The sequence below is a fragment of the Telopea speciosissima genome, chromosome 9 (genome assembly GCF_018873765.1).
Source record: "Telopea speciosissima isolate NSW1024214 ecotype Mountain lineage chromosome 9, Tspe_v1, whole genome shotgun sequence".
Lineage (NCBI taxonomy): Eukaryota > Viridiplantae > Streptophyta > Magnoliopsida > Proteales > Proteaceae > Telopea > Telopea speciosissima.
This window is the reverse complement of record NC_057924.1, coordinates 1,115,687-1,135,198: the sequence shown is the minus strand read 5'-3', so window position 1 is coordinate 1,135,198 and position 19,512 is coordinate 1,115,687. Positions and strand designations below refer to the sequence as shown.

At 40.6% G+C, this 19,512-nt stretch overlaps 1 protein-coding gene and 1 long non-coding RNA gene across 3 annotated transcripts in view; both read left to right on the top strand.

Moving 5' to 3' along the window:
- Positions 1-19,512, top strand: part of LOC122639548 (subtilisin-like protease SBT5.4) — a 32,076-nt gene that overhangs the window by 6,741 nt on the left and 5,823 nt on the right. The window lies entirely within an intron of this gene.
- On the top strand, positions 6,870-9,259 carry LOC122639556. The gene is made up of 3 exons (XR_006329531.1): positions 6,870-6,934; positions 7,760-7,868; positions 9,219-9,259. It is a non-coding gene; the product is annotated as an uncharacterized LOC122639556 (long non-coding RNA).

Below are 19,512 nucleotides of genomic sequence, written 5' to 3'. Positions count from 1 at the left end.
TGTCATATTGTAGCTCTGATAAATTCAGTGCTGCTCTCATGAAGTGTCTGCTGGCCCCAAATCTTAGAAGTGTGTGGGCACCATGAATCCTTCTCCAGTGCTGCTCTCATGTTTCTTCTCTTCCAAGCTTCCATCTAACATCTAAAAGTAGCAAACCCACCAACCAATTTCATTAGTAATTGTTATATTGAGTCATTGACTATTGGGGATGAATGATGATCGGTCTGGGTTGTCACGTCGTAGCTCTGATACACTTGAATTATTCACATCTGATAGACTTTATATTGATGAGTGAATTTCCACCGAGGGAGAAGAAACACTTTCCCAAAAAATTTATGTGGCAAAAATTCAACAAATAGATGATTAATGATTTCTAACTTTTAAGAGTTTGGAATTCGGATCACCTACTTCTATGTGTATGCTTCATGTACTATTAGGTGATGACGTATGTCATTTTACTTCCATAAATATACCGTTTCATATTGCCATTAAGAACGTCTTGAGGGATAAATATACCTTTTCATATTGCCATTAAGAATGTCTTGAGGGACATTAATAAAAGGAAAAGAACACATATCATCACCTGATCTTACTTGAAATGTATAAAAAGAGGTTCGACATATAATCTTGTGATCACGAAACTTTCAGTATTTTCTAAAGTTTGGTTTTTTTGCAGCTGGTAGAGTGAGATGGATGGGGTTCCAGTGCAAAAGATAAAAAAAAAAAAAAAAATTCATTTCCAACAGCAACAAGTGTGGAATCGCTATCCATTTCCTATTCGTTTTTTAAGGATTTTAAAGTTTAGATGGCCAACAAAATTAAAAGCAGTTTGAGGCTGCCATTTGCGGATGGTTTTGTGGGATCCGGATCTTAAGGTGTGGTCATATCAATGGTTTTTAAAAGGTTCAAGTTGAGCAGAGCTTTTAAGAACAGGGGAAGTAGAAACAAATCTAGATACAGAGAACTAATGGGTGGGTTTTCAAGACTTCCGCTTTTCCTTCTTCCTTTTGTGGTTTTCTCCATGTTGCAGTGATCCACGTTCTGTCAAAAAGGCAAGCATTCTCTTACTGTTCTTCTTCTTCTTCTTTTTGAGTAAATTAATTCTGATAATGCGAGGGAACCGATGCTGAATTCATCGAACATAAAAGCAACTCCTTTCAGTTATGGAGCTGGACAAGTTCAACCAAACCGTGCCATGGTTCCTGGTTTGGTCTATGACTTAAACACCACTGATCACTTGAACTTCCTATGTGGCATTGGCTATGACGAAGACCTAATCAGCTTCTTCACCGAGACGAGGGTGCCTTATAAATGCCCCAAGCCCGCTATCAGTCTTCTAGACTTCAACTACCCATCCATCGCAGTTCCAAACCTTGTAGGCTTCGCCACTTTGACGAGGAAAGTGAAGAATGTTGGGTCATCCCTAGCTCCATACAAGGTCATTATTTGTCCTCCACCGGGAATTTCTATTTCAGTGGAGCCACAGATTTTGACATTCGATTCGGTTGGATATGAGAAGACATTCAAACTAGCCCTCAAGACTAAGCCACCTGGTAATGCTAAAGACTACGAATTTGGCGAACTTAAATGGTTTGATGGTCGTCACCAAGTCAAGAGTCAGATTGCGGTTAAAGTAGCAGCCGCAATATAGAGTTTCAAGTTTCTCTTATATGCTTAGATGATATTTTAGAGATGAAATAGCCTATTCATCCAGTATCACAGTAGGACATCAACCTTCGTTCTTAGTCTCAAAGACACAACGACATTGCTTTCAACCCTCCCTCCTCCCAATCCAGAAGCATAGATATTGATCTACCAAGAATCTTACAGTTATTCTTGACCATCTCATTAAGTTGTATATTTATGAAGTCAAGACTAATGAAATTTATACGCTATACTTCATTTGATTGAATAAATTCCTCTGTTGGATCATTGGTAGACCATAAAACAATCTCCATCATCTCATTAGAAAAAAAAAAAAAGAACTCCATTCACAAGTTTTAATTTGCATTACCTTTCTCTGACATCTCCAAATGATGAAACTAAAGGTTTGGGAACAAATTAATTATCCGATTAATTCTTCCAAATTTTATCATCGTCACGATTTTAAAAAGGCCTCATGAGGGAGTGAGGACTCCAATCGTTATATAAACCAGTCTTCCCTAATGTTTTCCCAAATTCAAGAGATAAAACAACAAGAAGCTTATAAAACAACTTTTAAACTGATCCAAAAAGTATTCTAAGTAAAAAAACTAACCCAAATATATGTAAAAACAAGGGAAGCGCAAGTATATGTAGAAAAATCTCAACTTTTCTTGAAAATTAGAAGAGAATCAAGATAAACAAACCAGGAATTCACCTTGAAACCTGGAACTTGAATACCAGCCAATAGTTTTCGAAAATTCAAACCAAAATTCAAGATATAAAACAACAGGAAGCTTATATATCAACTTTAAAACTGATCTAAGCAATATTCTAAGTCAAAAAACTAACCCAAGTATATGTGAAAACAAGGGAGATGCAAGCATTAGTAGAATAATGTGGATTTTTCTTGATAATTATAAGAGATAGATCAAGGTAAACAAGCCAGGAATCCACTTGAAACCCCCTTGGAATTAATCCACCAAAAATAACTCTGAAAATCCACTCAGCAGGACAGAACTGAATACACAGTACTTCCCAAGAAAACTGATGTTTTCCCAAGTATAACTAACTGTAACCGTATGTGATTTGTAAGTGTAACCAACAGTAACAGTATGTAATTGGTAAGTGATTCGAGATTCAACATTGAAGCTTGAGATCACAACACATTTCAATGGACTTTAAAGTTTGGTTTTTATACAGCCTGCAGAGTGATATTGATGGAGTTTTAAAAAAATATGAGAAAAGAAATGCTAACCGGTGCTGAATTTGGGCGTGTACCTGCGCCTAGACACATTCCGACACGAAAAGACCGCTGCACCTTGGACCTTTCAACCTTTCCAAAGGGTGTGGCAATCTTTTCGTGCCGGTCTGTGCGTGGGCGCAGATACATGCCCACACACAACACCGGTTAGCGTTCTTTCTCCCAAAAACTATATATTATTTTCTTTAATTAATGGTATGTATTCTAGGTTGATTTCGCATTGTGGGACGATAAAAATAACTATTTTTTATCAGCCGAGAATGCGAAATCAACCAAAAACGCATTCCATGAATGCATACCACATGCAAAATCAACCAAAAACACATTCCATGAATGCATACCACACATTGCCTTAGTGTTCCTATTTTAAGATGGGGAATGGGATTTCTATCTAATCTAAACTTTCTGTTTTTAAGGAAGTTAAGTTTTGAGGAATGCCTTTTTTTGAGGATGATTTTGTGAGAACCGGTTCTTAAGGTGTTGTCATATCAATGGTTAAGCGGTTCTCTAGAATAAATCCCTAATAAGAGAATTGCTTTCAATGAAACCGTTCCATATGAGAATTGCTTCCTTGTTGAAGCAGAGCTATTAAAAACAGGGGAAGGAGAACCAAATCTACAGAGAACCAATGGGGGGGGGGGGTTCTCAAGGCTTCCGCTTTTCCTTCTTCCTTTTTTGGTTTTCTCTATGTTGCAGAGACCCACGTTCGTTGTCCAAAAGGCAAGCATTCATCTCTTACTGTTCTTCTTCTTCTTCTTCTATTTGAGTAAATTAATTCTGATAACCCACATTTTAATTACTCATTAATGTTGGAGTCTTATGTGGTATACTTGGGATCACATTCACATGGTCCGGAAATCACACAAACTGATATGGATCTTGCAGAACAGTCTCATTACAAGTTTCTAGCAGATTACGTTGGAAGGAAATTAAGAAATGGGAACTTTCTTACATTGCAAAATCTCTTCTTTATTCTTGGGAATTGAACTACTCTTGTTTAATATCTTAATTCTCCACACAACTATCCTTTCCCTTCTCCTCCCAAACACAGCCCCGAGGCGGCCAAAGAATCGATTTTTTTACTGCTACACAAGACATATTAATGGTTTTGCTGCAACCCTTGAAGAAGTGAAAGCAGATGAGATTGCAAGTATGAAGCATGATCACTCATCATCATCTGTTCTTAATTTTTATCATTTAAAACTTTAATATATGGGTGTTCATGGCTTGCTCTAATTTAATCAGTATTTGTTGAACACACAGTGCATATGGCAGGGACTGTGTGTTGGTTGTCATTGTTGTCAACACAGTGCATGTGTGTTGTTGTGGTCAACACAATGCATCTTGGTGCAGTTATAGCGCTCAGGCCAGTTCAGGAAGCATTCTGGTTGAGTAGACATGCTTATGGCAGTGCAGGCAGTGACTGGATAGTGTCTCCACCATCCCTAGTAATTCTTACAGTGTTCACGACGGCAATGATATCATTACAGGGGTTTGACAGTGTATACAGAGGTCCCATAGTGGTTGGGAGTCATCCATGGGCATTTTTGTCAGTTTAGGCATGGACAGCATTCAAGGGCATTTATGTAATTTTGTAGAGTACAAATGGCCCAGACAGGTGACAGAGTGCATCCAGCAGTATGTTGGTGATTTAATCAGTCACAGAGGTGTATGGAATGTTGACACAGCTCACAGGGGCATTTTGATCATTTTGATAATGATGTGACATGTTGGCAATGATGCTGGAGCATCCGGGGATTATGTGGCAGCATAAGATTGTTCAGTGCTGTGTTTGTAAGCCTTAAACAACCTTGGATGAAGGCTAGGTGTATTAAGAATGTTGATTTCATAGGTTTTCGCACTGGCAGCATGTTCGTCAGCATTTTTGGAGGATATAATGACAGAACTTGACAGAACATTTTGCATGAAAAAGTTAGTTCGTTGAGTCTTCTTTCCATCGGTTCAAACGGCTCGTCAATCCAACGTTAGACGAGGGAGTTATGAATTTTTTCGTATGGATACGCAATATAGAAGCAAATCTGGAATTTTTTGGATTTCATCTCATGCTCTCGGCCAGCGTTACAGATTCATTTTTTGTCTCAGGGGTTTATTTTTCAAATATATATAAGTGCTGTCTACAATGATATAATTGAGTGAAACAAGAAGGGTCTTTCTGAAATTATCAAAAGTTAAAGAGAATTCAAAAAGTGGAGTCATGAGTGGTTTTTTGAAAAAGGTTGTATAAAGTATTTGATTCCTTTCTAGAGCTTTTGATTGGTTCTTCAAAAAGCATTTTGAAATCCGTGCAAGTCACTCTCTACCTTTTAAGAAGTTTTTTTAATCTATGCTAGATTGAAGATTCCCTTTTTGAAAATCCCATTGGCCCATCTAAAAAGGGCTATTTTGACCTTTACATGGCTCTTGAAAAAAGTAGAGAAGGGTGGTCTTCTTCTCCATAGAGAGAGCCATAGAACCGTGGAGAGCTGTAGAATAGAAGAGAAGAAAAAAGAAAGGAGAAAAAGAAAAAAAGAGGGTTTTTCCATTTTAGAAGAAAAAGGGTAACCAAAAAAAAAAATGGAATGATCTCATCTCTCTCAAGCTTTGATTTTAAAATAGAAGGCTCTTTGGATTGCACCAAAGTTTATTCTCAATGGGTTGGAGCCCTAAATAGCACCTCTCTTCGTGGTTGCAGCCAAGGAAGAAAGGGGAAAAGAGAAAAGGAAGAAGAAAGAAGAAGGAGAAAGGAAGAAGAAGGAAGGAAGGAAGGAAGGAAGAAAGAAAGAAGAAGGGAAGAAAAAGAGAAGAAAATGCAAAGAAGTTGAAGCTCAATCTCAGATTCGGTGGAGTAAAGAAAGAAGAAAGGAAAGGGACAAAGAAAAGAAAAGAAAGAGAAAAGGAAAAGAAAGGAAAAGAAAGGAAAAGAAAAGAAAAGAAAGGTGAAGGGAAGAAGAAAGTGGTTTCCCACACTGCCAAGAACCACTCCAGAGCATCAATGATTTAGCACACTTGAAGATTCCAGTTCTCCATCAAATTGGGAGAAGTTGAAGATTCCAGTGAGCTACCAGAGTTGCCAGGCTCGATCTACGGATACCAGGAATCAGAGACACTACATGGTTGTGAGAATTTCTATCTCTTGACTTTATAATTTTTGTATTTTGGTATTCATTGTATATGCTAGCAGTAGGGATGCATATTGAGACCTATGCTAGATGTGCTTGACATTGTAGGGCAATCATATAAGTCCAAGTATTTTTGTTGAGTTGTCTAGTTGCATCTGGATACAGTGTTGGTTACCAGTGGGTGCTGGAAAAACCATTGGGGGTAACACCCTTATCTCTATATTTAGGGATAGAAGCAAGTCAGATGTCCTAAGTCATAGGTGTGACTAAAACATCATTTGCCGTGGGTGCGGCCTCTCAGTTTTATGCTGGAAAAATTAGTGATGAGTAGATGCTGATGTCCAAGTGACCATTACTCCGTGCATGTAGGCAACTTGCTGAAGCACATATTTCTTTGTGTTGTGGATGCTTGCTTGCTTTTTTAGAAGTGCTTTTCTGTAGGATGGGTGTACACACCTGGTAGAGCCTTTGACAGCCAGGCTGGGGTGTGTATGTGTATATGTATGCCATCAATGAGGTCCTCTAGTTGTGATTGAGTCAGTGTGCTTGAGTGAGGGATCTCCAACAGTTGACATAGCAGCTCTTGGCAGCAGTATCAGTAATTGTGGTTGTATGTGACTGTGTCAGGATTGCTAGTTAGAGTGTGGTTGTGTGCCTATGTTCCTTTTGAGAAGACTATGTGGGTGGTTGTGGTGAGTGTTAAAGATCTCAACAGCTGAACTAGGAGGTGAACCTGTTAGAGGGAAAAGTTTTTATAGTCCACTGATTCACCCCCCTCTCAGTAGCCATCACTGTTCAACAGTATTACAGAGCATCCCAGGGTAATATCTGTCTTCCCAAACACAACCTGAGTCAATCTGGGAGAAGGCCAGATTTGGGGAGGATGTAATTATTGGGAACCTTGATTGTGGTAAGTTTGCTTTACGGGTTGTCTTCTTCTTAATTTCATCATCAACTCTTACATTGAAGAAAGTCGGTTAATGTTGATGTGGCAATGTAGGCCACATCATCAACACTTACATTCTTCCACTTGACCTATATATATATAAGCACACACCAAGCAAACGAGGTAAAGTTTTTAACTAAATATATGATCATATTGAACTTTACCCTTTAAGAACTATTGTACATTCGAAACAACTTATAGCACGCCACAATTAAGTTTCATCTCTACTACGGAAGAAAAAGCTAGCCTTACTAGAAAGCCCAATGGTGAAGATCAATGGTGTTCTCTTCTTCAATACCTGCAACTCATCTTCCCCAAATCGATTTGGGGAAGATGAGTTGCAGGTGTTTTTTTTTTTAAATTTTCTTGTAAGGGCTTTTTTATCAGTTCACCCCTTGATTTTAACATTGTTAGACCTAGATTAACGGAATGGAGGAATATGTTAACTGTTAAGAACCTCAGGGGGGCACGCAAAGTTTTGCAAAACTGAGGGATTTTTTCATAATTACGACAAACCTTAGGGAGGGTACGTGAAAAAAACCCAAATAGTAAAGTCTTACATACAAGTCTAATTTAATTTCAGCACTAGGCTTATGTTTATCATGAAAATTTGTTCAATCATTTAAGGAAGCACATACGGATTGATATAGCTTTTGAAAGTTGAAACCTTAATCAGAACAAAAATCAAGTTTCTAGTTTCATTTTTGTTATTGTGTTCCTTAAATTCCCATTATTTTATGAACCTCTTTCTGATTTATATGTGTTGATGTGCCTTGATGGTGTGGTAAGGTGTTTGACCGGAGTCAAAGAGCTTTAGCGACGATGGGTATGGACCCATTCCATCAAGGTGGAAAGGAGGTTGTACGGACACCACACCTGATGGAGTTCATTGCAACAGGTTGGATCCCTTTCTTGTAAAAGATATATGGTAACATTAATTGTGTAGTAAACTTTTTTCCTTTAACTTTATTTTGATAAACTTCAAAAGTTGATATTCATTAATTTACCTAATGATTGTGTGTTTTCCGTTTTAAAAAATAGTATAAGAAAAATTCACTCTCTGATTCTTACATTCATTAGAGTGTTCTAAGGTTGAAATTGAGAAACATGCAATTTTCCTTCACTTCATATGCATTCAGGGGATTTACCTTCTTTTTTTTTTCCCCCCACCTATGAAGAAAGCATTATATTAAGGGAAAAAGAAAATTTCTTTCACTTCCTCATACTTTCCATATATTTACTCAAATTCCACTACTCAAAGTTTCTTTTCCAATTCCCCCAAAAAGCAAACTCTTACTTTACTTTCTTCCCTGTTAATTCTAAATCCCTAAATTACCCTTCTTCATATGTCCTCTCACAATGAATTAGTAGGAGTGGCGTTTGGCATACAATGGGAAAGGTGTCAACTGATGGGGGTGATGGATCGTATATTATGTAGTTTGAGTTAGAATATTAGCCTAATCGTCAGCCCAAACCCAATTTTCGGCCAAACAAATATGTATAATCATTGATACAGCTTAGTGTCACTAAAGTGGTGAACTAAGAAGCTGTAAATCTTCTTTTAAGTGCCCCTTAATTTATTCTCAAATATTTAATGTAGTATTTAATGCAGGGTTAAAAAAAAAAGGTTTTTCAAAATTAAAATTATTTAATGCAGTATTTATGTGAAATGTGAAGATTTACCCTTAGTTGAAAAAAATGTATTCTCTTAAAAGGGCAAAAAAAATAAAGTTACAACTTCTCAGTACACCACTTTGATTGCAATAAGATTTTCCCCCCTAGTTAAAGTTAATTAATTATTGATTGTATCAATCAAGGGAGAGGGATCCCCACAAGTCTAAGGGAAAGTCTAAGGATGACTCCCTGACAAGGAAAGCCCTATCGGAAATGTGTACGATGGTTTGGCCTAGTTCCGATCCATGGCTATTTAGAATTATATAATTCACTGCCATGAGCTCTCACGTTCTCAATAAATGTTTTTTTTTTTACCTAACAAAAACAGAAAAGAACCGAAATACTACCCCAAAAAAAAAAAAGTAGATCGGAAATTGAAACTGGCAGGTTAAAATCGAATAGAAATAAATCAATTCAGTTTTGATTTCAAAACATGGAATTTTTCTCGATTCGATTCAGAGGTGAAACCGACGGTTCGAATTGACTGAAAGTCTGAAACTAATGAATTAGACCGTCCATTCTTTCTCTCTATATTTATTTTTGGTAAATTGTCGTGGGAAATGGAATGATGCAGGAAGTTGATTGGTGCAGGTCTTCAATCTAGGGTACCTAGCGGCCAATGTTGATACCTTCAACATCAAGTGACGATGATGATGGTCATGGGACCCACACTTTATCTACGGCGGCCGGGAACATAGTCCATAATGCCAATGTCTTCGGATTAGGCAACGGCACGGCCAAGGGAGGATCACCAAGGGCGCGCTTAGCCTTTTACAAGGTGTGCGGGAAGAGCCTAAAAAATGGCCAGTGCTTCGGAGCCGACACCGTGGTTGCTTTCGACGCTGCCATTCACGACGGCGTCGACATTCTCTCCGTCTCCCTGGGAAGGCCCCAAAAAGACTACTTCAGTAACACCTTGGCCATCGGCTCTTTCCATGTCGTCTTGAATGGTATCCTTGTGGTAGCCTTGGCTGGAAACAACGGTCCGATGCCTGGCTCCGTCAACAACGTGGCCCCCTGGTTGGCGGCCACCGTCCCCGGCCTACGTAAAGCTTGGCAACAATAAGCAGTTCAAAGGGTAAAGCCTCTCCTCGGTTTCCTTGCCCTCGGACGGTAAGATGTATACTCTGGTGACCGGTGTCGCTGCGAAGGCGAAGGATGCTTCGGTCGAGGACAGTACACTTTGCATGGTTGGGTCTCTAGACCCGGACCTGGTAAAGGGGAAGATAGTAGTGTGCATGAGCGGTGGGATCTCAAGTGTGGACAAGGGAGTGCAAGCACTCTCAGCCGGGGCTGTGGGGATGATATTAGTTCACAATGACGATGTGATCCCTGAACCTCACATGCTCCCTGCAGCGCATTTATCACACACAAATGGTTTTGCTGTGTTTGAATACATAAAATCTACGAAAGCACCAATGGCTCACATCTCATTGCCCATGACGGAGCTTGGGACGAAGCCAGCACCTCTAATGGCCTCATTCTCCTCCCAAGGACCCAACAGTGTGACTCCCGAAATTCTCAAGCAAGACATCACTGCACCAGGGGAGAGCGTCATTGCTGCCTTCACCCAAGCAGTGGGGCCCGTCGATCAGCCATACGATACCAGACGGGTTGCATTCAACATTATGTTAGGGACGTCTATGTCCTGTCCTCAAGTTGCTGATGTTGCAGGCCTTGTCAAGACACTCTACCCCCATTGGACCCTCGCTACCATCAGATCTGCCATCATGACTGCAGGTAATTAACCCTCTCTGTATAATGATTAATTTCTGTCTTTGGTTTTATGTTATTAATTTTATCGTCCATGTGATGTGCAGCAAGTACAAGGGATAATGTGAGGGAGGCGATACTGAATTAATCAAACACGAAAGCAACCCCAATCAGCTACGGAGCTGGACACGTTCAACTGAACCGTGCCTTGGACCCTGATTTGGTCTATGACTTAACTCCCATCGATTACTTGAACTTCCTATGTACAATTTGGCTACAACGAAACTTCAATCAAAGCCTTCTCTGAGTTGAAACTGCCCTCACGGTACCAAACCTCTCTGGCTCTGTCACTTTGACGAGGAAAGTGAAGAATGTTGGTTCATCCCCAGCTACATACAAGCCCATTATTCGTCCTCCCTCTGGAATTTCTGTTTCAGTGGAGCCACAGTTCTTGACATTCGACTCAGTTGGACAAGAGAAGATATTCAAACTAACCATCAAGACTAAGCGACCTGGTTATGCTACAAACTATATATTTGGCGAGCTTAAATGGACTGATGATCTTCATCAGGTCAAGAGTCAGATAGTGGTTAAGGCAACTGCTATAAAGGAGAAGGTTAACTATAGTTAACCTCAGATTAGTTATGGGTCGGTTACATGTATCTATCAGTATTTCTTTCTGTTTCACCAACTTGTGTTTGTACTGTACACGTCACCTGAAGCTACACCTGTACTATATATATTCCACTATTGTCATTTAATAAAATCATGAGAGGTTACAACATGGTAATCGGAGCCCTCTCCTCTTACGAGTTTTCTTCTTTTTTTCGTTCTTGCTTTTCCATTGCGTGACTGCTGTTACAACAGTTTCCATCTTCTTCTTCTCCGGCGATTCTTGCTTTCTTACTTTTCATTACGTGACTTCCGTTACAATAGTTTCCATCTTCTTCTTCTCCGGCAAGCGATCGCTTTGTTTTCGATCTTTCTTGCTTTCTTGCATCCGTCATTGTCCTCTGCTGCTCCAGGCAATGTCGCCCTCCATTGTTTCTCTGACTGTCTCTCCGGCAGTGCCTCTCAAACTCACCGGCACAAACTATCCTCTCTGGAAGGCGCAATTCCTTCCTCTGTTGCGTGGTCATTGCTTGCTCGGTTATGTCGACGGCACATTTCCACGTCCATCGTCTTCGTCGCCGGACTCTGCGGTTGACGCCGCTGCCGAACTCTGGGATCGGCAAGACCAGCTGATTTTAAGCTGGCTGATCTCCTCATTATCTGAGGAAACGCTTCCGCACGTCATCAGTGCTCCGACGTCGTTCGACGCTTGGCACACTCTGGAACGGATCTTTGCTCCATCATCGTGATCTCGCATTATGGATCTGAAAGATCGTCTCCTTCGCATCACTAAAGGTTCCTGTACAATAACAGACTATCTTCTTGAGGTGCGGTCTCTCGCTGATGCACCTTCTGCTACAGCCAATCCAATCTCTGATGAAGACTTGGTGTTAGCAGTTCTTCGTGGTCTCGGTGATGAATACCGTGACTTTGCGACCTCTGTTCGAATCCGAGCCGAACCAGTTTCCTTCTTGGATCTCTCTGGTCTCTTGCTGAGTCACGAACTCTATCTTGCTACTTCTTCTGCTACGGCCACTGGAGGTATTATTACTGCGAACACGTATCGCGGCTCCGATAACTCTAATGGCTCTCGTTCTCTTGGGGGTCGTCGGCAGTATTACTCTCACAATCGGCGCTCATATTCTGATGGCCGCAACTCCAGTACTGAGACTAGATACAAAGGCACATCAAACTATAGAGGTAATTCTTTTAGTTACAAAGGCAATTCTGGTACTGCATCTGGCCGTTCTAATGACTATCGGAGGCAGCAACGCTACTATCAACAACAAGATTTGTCTCCTCCACCCGGCCAATAAGATTCACCGTCCTTTATGAATACACCTCGCAGCATTTGCCAGATTTGTCATCTTGAAGGGCACTTGGCTTCTCAGTGCCCACAGCGCTTCAACCATGCCTATCTCGGTAGATCTTGTTCTACTGCTATTTTGCCTACCTCATTTTCTTCTTCTCATTGGCTTATCGATAGTGGTTCTAACAGTCATGTTACTGCAGACCTTTCAAATTTAGCTTTTTGTGAGTCTTATAATGGGATTGATAATGTGATCGTCGGTAACGGCCAAGGTCTGACCATATCTCATTTTGGATCTGCAACTATGTCTTCTTTTGTCTTTCGAATGTTCTTCACGTTCCATAAATGCACTGCAATCTTCTCTCTGTGTCTCGTTTTTGCTTGGATAATAACGTGTATTTTGAGTTTAACTCATCGTCTTTCTATGTCAAGGATTGCCAGACTCGACAGATACTCTGCCACGGCCAGAATGCTAATGGCCTGTACCATTTATCTTTAACGCCTTTACAATCTTCTACCACAGCCTGCTCTGTTGCTGCTGCTCCTGTTGCAGATTGGCACAGACGGCTTGGCCATCCCACTCGTCATCGTGCGCACCAGCTGCTACGCACGCAGGGTCTTCCAGCTACCGATACCACTGTTCCTTGCGATGCATGCTATCGTTTCAAGTCCCATAGATTATCGTTTCCTAATTCTTACTTCTTCTATTGCACCTTTGGATATCATCCACAGTGATGTCTGGGGTCCAGCCCCCCTATAGTGTCTTTTGATAATTTTTGATATTACGTCATTTTCATTGATGATTTTACTTGTTACTGCTGGTTCTATCCAATTTGTAATAAGTCTGATGTCTTTGCTGTATTTCAACGGTTTAAGTGCTTAGTTGAAAATTTCTTTACTCGTTCCATTAAGACATTTCAATCTGATGGATGGGGGTGGGGAGTTTCAAAAACTCACTCCATTCCTTGCCTCCCATGGGATTACACACCGTTTTTCCTGCCCACATACCCAGCAACAGAATGGTGTTGTCGAGAGAAAACATCGGCATATAGTTGAGACTGGTATTGGTATACTCTTACAAGCTGGGGATGCCTGGTTGTTTTGGACTGCAGCATTTCAGACGAGTGTGTATTTATTCAATAGATAGCCCCTCACTGGGCTTGGGAATATCACACCCTTTAAGGCCCTTTTTGCCACCTCACCAGACTATGATTCATTGCGCGTCTTCGGATGCTTATGTTACCCGTGGCTTAGGCCTTATGCTGTTCATAAACTGGATCCTCGCTCACGACCCTATGTCTTCTTGGGTTATTCCCCATCGCACAAAGGGTACCGTTGTTTTGATCCCTCGACAAAACGGATTTTTATATCATGCCATGTCCATTTTGAGGAGTCTCAATTTCCATACTCCACCATGGTTTCCACTCGGCCAGCACTGTTACCTATTTCTTCGTGGCTACCATCCAGCCCAGTTGTGCTATTTCCATGTACAGATGGTGGCCCAACACCTGAGTCTCCACATGAGAGTTGTCCAGGTGTGGATAATGTTGAATTAATTGAAACTGATGGGTCCCCTAATGATGATGGGCCACATGATGCCACTATTGGACATGATGCTAATGGGGCTACAATGCCCAATGTTCCAACAAATGCTTTACCCACTAATGGGCTCTCTACAACGTCCAATGTTCCAACAGCCGCTTTCCCCACAACTGGTGCTATTACAGTGCACGATGGACCAGACCCACCTGAGTCCCATGGTGCGCCTGTTGCCGCTGTTGGGCACCCCATGGTTACGAGGTCACAGACTGGATCCCTACGGCCATCGACTCGCCTCAATCTCATCACTACTGTTACTGATTCTAGTGTTCCAACCTGCTACACTGAAGCAGCTAAGTCTTCCCATTGGAGAGTTGCAATGCAAGACGAGTTTGATGCTCTCTTAAAGAATGGTACTTGGGTGTTAGTTTCGCCTTCATCGGACCAAAATGTCATAGGTTGCAAATGGGTTTTTTGCATCAAGCGCCGCCCTGATGGCTCGATAGAACGCTATAAAGTGCACCTAGTTGTAAACGGCTTCAATCAACGCCCAGGTTTCGACTTTGGTGAGACATATAGTCCAGTAGTGAAGCCCGCAACCATTCGAGTTGTGCTATCTTTGGCTGTCACCCACGCTTGGCCAGTGCGACAGTTAGACGTCTCAAATGCATTTTTACACGGTGATCTTATAGAATCTGTGTTCATGATGCAGCCACCTGGATTTGTGCACACTGCCTTACCTGATCATGTTTGTTGTTTACGCAAGTCGCTATATGGGCTTCACCAAGCCCCTCGAGCGTGGTATACTAAATTGAGCACATTTTTGCTAGCTCAGGGGTTCACGACCTCTCGTACTGACACATCACTGTTCATATTTCGCCAAGATGGTGTTGTGATTTACTTTCTTGTTTACGTAGATGACTTATTGGTTACGGCCAACAATCCAACAGTAATTTTGGCTCTCATTAGAGCCTTGGCATCCACGTTTGCCTTGAAGGATTTATGCGAGTTGCATTGCTTCCTTGGAATTGAGATGTGTCGCACTACTGCTGGTCTACACCTCACCCAAAGGAAGTACATTGAGGACCTTCTCTCCCATACCAACATGCACAATGCCAAGCCCATTTCTTTACCTATAGCTTCTGGTGCCCCACTCTCTTTGCACTCTGGCAGTCCGCTCTCTGATGGCAAGCTGTATCGCAAGACAGTTGGGGCCTTACAATATTTGTCGGTTACTCGTGCTGACATTGGGTATGCCGTTAATCGTGTGGCATAGTTCATGCATGCTCTCACGGACACTCATTGGTCGGCTGTCAAGCGCATACTGCGCTATCTTCGTGGCACGACCTCTCATGGTCTATTTTTTGGGTCTACATCCTTTGTGGTCCTATCAGCTTATTCCGACGCAGATTGGGCTGGTTGTCTTGACGATCGGAGGTCTACTACTGGTTTTTGTATATTCCTTGGTTCGCATCTTATCTCTTGGTGCTCCAAGAAGCAGCGCACAGTTTCCCGGTCTTCTACAGAGGCGGAGTATCGTGCTGTTGCGGCCACTGCTACTGAGCTAGTTTGGTTATGCTCTCTTCTTGGTGAGCAGGGGGTGTTTGTACCTGCCACACCTATTGTTTGGTGCGATAATGTGGGGACCACATATCTCACAGTCAACCCGATGTTCCATTCTCGTACAAAACACCTTGAGATTGACTTTCATTATGTTCGTGAGTTAGTTGCTTCTAGGCGGCTCCATGTTTGCTATGTCTCTACCATTGATCAAGTGGCCGATGCTCTGATGAAAGGTCTACCTCGTACACGGTTTCTGCTCTTACGTGACAAGCTTGCGGTCGTTAATCCTCTGCGCTTGCGGGGGCGTGTAAAGGAGAAGTTGGTTACATGTATCTATCAGTGTTTCTTTCTGTTTCACCAACTTGTGTTTGTACTGTACACGTCACCTGGAGCTACACCTGTACTATATGTATTCCACTATTGTCATTTAATAAAATCATGAGAGGTTACAACAGCTGCAACATAGAGAGTTTCTTGTTTCTAGACTCTTATTTTTGGTAAATTGTTTCTCCCACATTTTTTTTTGGTCTCACTGCACCTGTCATGTAGAAGATATTAATGCCATATACAGAACCCTTCTTATGTGGGCTGCTCACAGAAGAAATCAAAGCCTTGAAAATATAGAACCATATTTTTCATACATTTGAGACAAATTTTTAATTTTAGGTTAAAATTTTACCTAAGATTAGATTGAGATCCTCTCACATGGACTTACTTTTTCCCCACCACGGCATAGGTAAAATGAAGCGAAATGTTATTTACACTTAGTACTTTTTCTTTTAAAAAGAAACTAATAAGGTAACTATTATAACATATCATGAGTTGCAAATAAAAAACATCAATTCTAACAAACTCCAAAACATTATATCATTATAGGGCAAGAGATCTTTGTTCGGTTATGTAGCGCATGCACCATCGTGGGGCTAGTAAGAGTGCGTGTAAGAACATTTGACTGAATGAGATATTTTATTTCACTGGGGTTGAACGGTAATTTTGCACGGTCCTTCATCTTGTAGGCGCAAGAATGATGTGATTGATTAGCATTCGTTTTCCCATTGTCATAATAGGGAAAAATTTTCCCCTGACATCACTGTAATATTACCCTCTCACATGATTTTGTTTTGTTTTTGTTTTTATTGTTTTCACTCTCTATCTTGACCATGTGGGCCTATGTGGATGATAGTACTATTCTTCGTACTTGTATTGGTGTGGTGTGGAAGATCCCCCTTACACTAGCGTCATGGGGAATCTTGCCCCTTAAAAATTTTAGAAGCGGGAATCGCTAAAGTTGGTGTGATTAGCTCCAGTTCTACATCTAAATTCAATCCTCTTTCTTTATTTTTATATATTTATACACATTTTAAGGTTGCAGGGAACTCGAGCTCAACTATTGAAGTGGCCATACCCTTAAGATCTTGATCTTTCAAAAGCACCACCAAGGAAAAATACCTTTTTTTTTTTTTTAAAAGATGGATCATGAAGTACATCATGTTATATTTTGTTGATGGACAAGTCATTTATCAATATTTGGAAGAGCAATATTAGCATTTCTTCACTCATTAAAATTTGAATGAGTATGAAAGTATACCAAGATTGAAGTAAAAAATGTAAAAATTTAAGACGGAGTTTCCCTTGAAGGAGAAACTCATTTCACCAATGGTCATCATTGTGCTTGGTTGAGTGTTTTTGTTTTTGTTTTTTTTTTTTTTTTTTATGAAAAAATCAAAATATTTATAACTTAAAGGAAAGGAAGGCTTGTACATCATATGAGAAGGGGGATATAGTGGTTCTATTTGTAAGGCAAAAATGGGTTAAGGATTTTAGTGGTGACCATTGGGTTTTTTTGTACACAAAAGTTGCTCTGGAGAAGTTTGCAGTCACTTCAGCTAATTCAAAGAAAAAAGAGATTAAGTTCCAAGGGATATACATATTCCTTCGAGGATTCAAAAGGTCCTTTGGTCTATAGTTAGTGAACCATATGTCTTTGAGATGGATTCCATCCTTCCAAGCGTGTTTTCACCCCTGCAAAATTCCAATTAGCTCAGCCTCCATTTTGTCAGTTGAGCTTGAAAGTCCTGCAGATGTTAAAACACTTTGGCCATCTAGCAAAAAGCATTATGCCCAACTCGTTAAGCCTAGTGAAGGTTCAAAAAGGCCTGCGCAACATAAAACAGGGAATTGTAAATCATGGTTAGATAAATCAGAAAGTGCTGAATCAGTTGGAGTACATATATAGTGGTCACATAGAGATGAATCAGTCATTGGGGGATGTAAATTTAGATCAGAAAGCCATTTGGAAGTATTTTAATAACAAAGAGGGGTCAGCTGTTGCTAGACCACGAATTGCTTTGTTCCTTACAGACCAAATAAAGTAACAAGTTATTGCAACAACAGAGAAGAACTAGGTAGCGATTGATCTATCCAGGGCTTTAGATTCGAGGAGGGAAGCACAAAGCTGTGCAAGAGCAGAGCTGCTAAGATGCTCAGATCTCAGTCCGAGGGGTCCAGAAGTCCAAATACGCTTAGTCCATTCACAAGATAAAAAAAGATGCCAGTGGGATTCATCACAAGCATCACAAAAAACACATGTAGGCTCGATCGGGATCTACTTTGAGAGAGTAGCCTTGACAGGTAAACCTGCATTTAAAACACGCCAAAAGAACATTTTAAATTTTGGATGTATCTTAATTTTCCTGAAAAATCGCCACCACTTGGAGAGAGAGGGCCTGTTTTGTAATGGAGAATATAAGAAATTTGCTACATGTTTAGTTGAGAACTTTCCAGTCTTTGTTAAGGAATATCTCCATTGGTCCTCGACATCTGAGATATGTACTTTAGATATTTCATAATTAAAAGCATCAGGAATATGTTGTAAAGGAGAATTATAGTGCCAATGTTGATTAATGATGAGATCACTTACTATTTGTACTGAAGTGCAAGCAAAATTAGTAGGTAAACAGTGGTAAGGGATGGTAGGGATCCATGGGTCAAACCAGCAGTGAGTAGTCTTTCCATTTCCAATTTTCCTCCAAATGATTTTCTTCAAGGTAGGTAAGATGGTTGTGATACTATTCCAAACCCAAGAGCCTTTCTTCCTAGTAGTAGCAGGGTTAAAAATAGAGGTCCGGGGAAAGTATTTTGCTTTCAGCACTTTAGCCCAAAGAGAATGTGGTTTAGTATGCAATCTCCATCCAAGTTTTATGATTAAGGCTTTATTGTGAGTGAGGGACTTTCGAATTCCCAGGCCACCCTGGGTCAAGGGGGTGCAGACTTTATCCCACCCAATAAGATGTGCTTGTTTCTTAGATTCAGTGTCATTGTTCCAAAAGTTGAGGTACACAGAATCTAAAGAATGGCAAATTTTTTGAGAGAAAAGGAAGCAAGACATAAGGAAAGAAAGGGTGGAGGCTAAGACTGACTGGATTAGCACTCTCCTTCCCACAAAAGAAAAACAATTAGCCTTCCAGGTGCTTAACTTTTTCTGAACTCTTTGGACAATGTAGGTTAAGTCCTTTACCTTGGATCTGTGGTGAAAAAGTTTTGTACCAAGATAGAGATAATCAGTGTTCATATCTTTTATTTTGAGAATGGAGCAGATTCTTCTGTTTTTGTCCAAATCAGTGTATTTGCTGAAATAGATTTCACTTATGGAGAATTTAATTTCTTGTCCAGTGAAGTCGGAGAAAAGTTTGAGGGCAGATTTGATAGAAAGGATAATCTCCTCAATATTCTTGTAGAAAAAAAAAGGTATCATCTGCAAAAAGTAGATGCGAGATCTCGGGTGCTCCTCTTGCAAGTTTGATGCCCTTGAAAGCATCGATTTCCCTAAAGGCATCCAGAAGCCGAGAGAGGATTTCCATGATAAACAGGAAGAGGGAAGGGCTAAGGGGGCACCCTTGTTTGAGACCTCTAGAAGGTTTAGAAAAACCAAAGGGACTCCCATTAATTTTGAAAAAGAAAGAGGGAGTGAAGAGCATTTTCAAACTTTCAAAATATAGGGGGAGTAATGATGGACTTTATATTCATGGGTGCGAACTTCGATGCGGGGGAGTAGTGATAGACTTTATTTTCACCAATGGTCATCATTGTCTAATGATTTCTAACTTTTAAGAGTTTGGAATTCGGATTACCT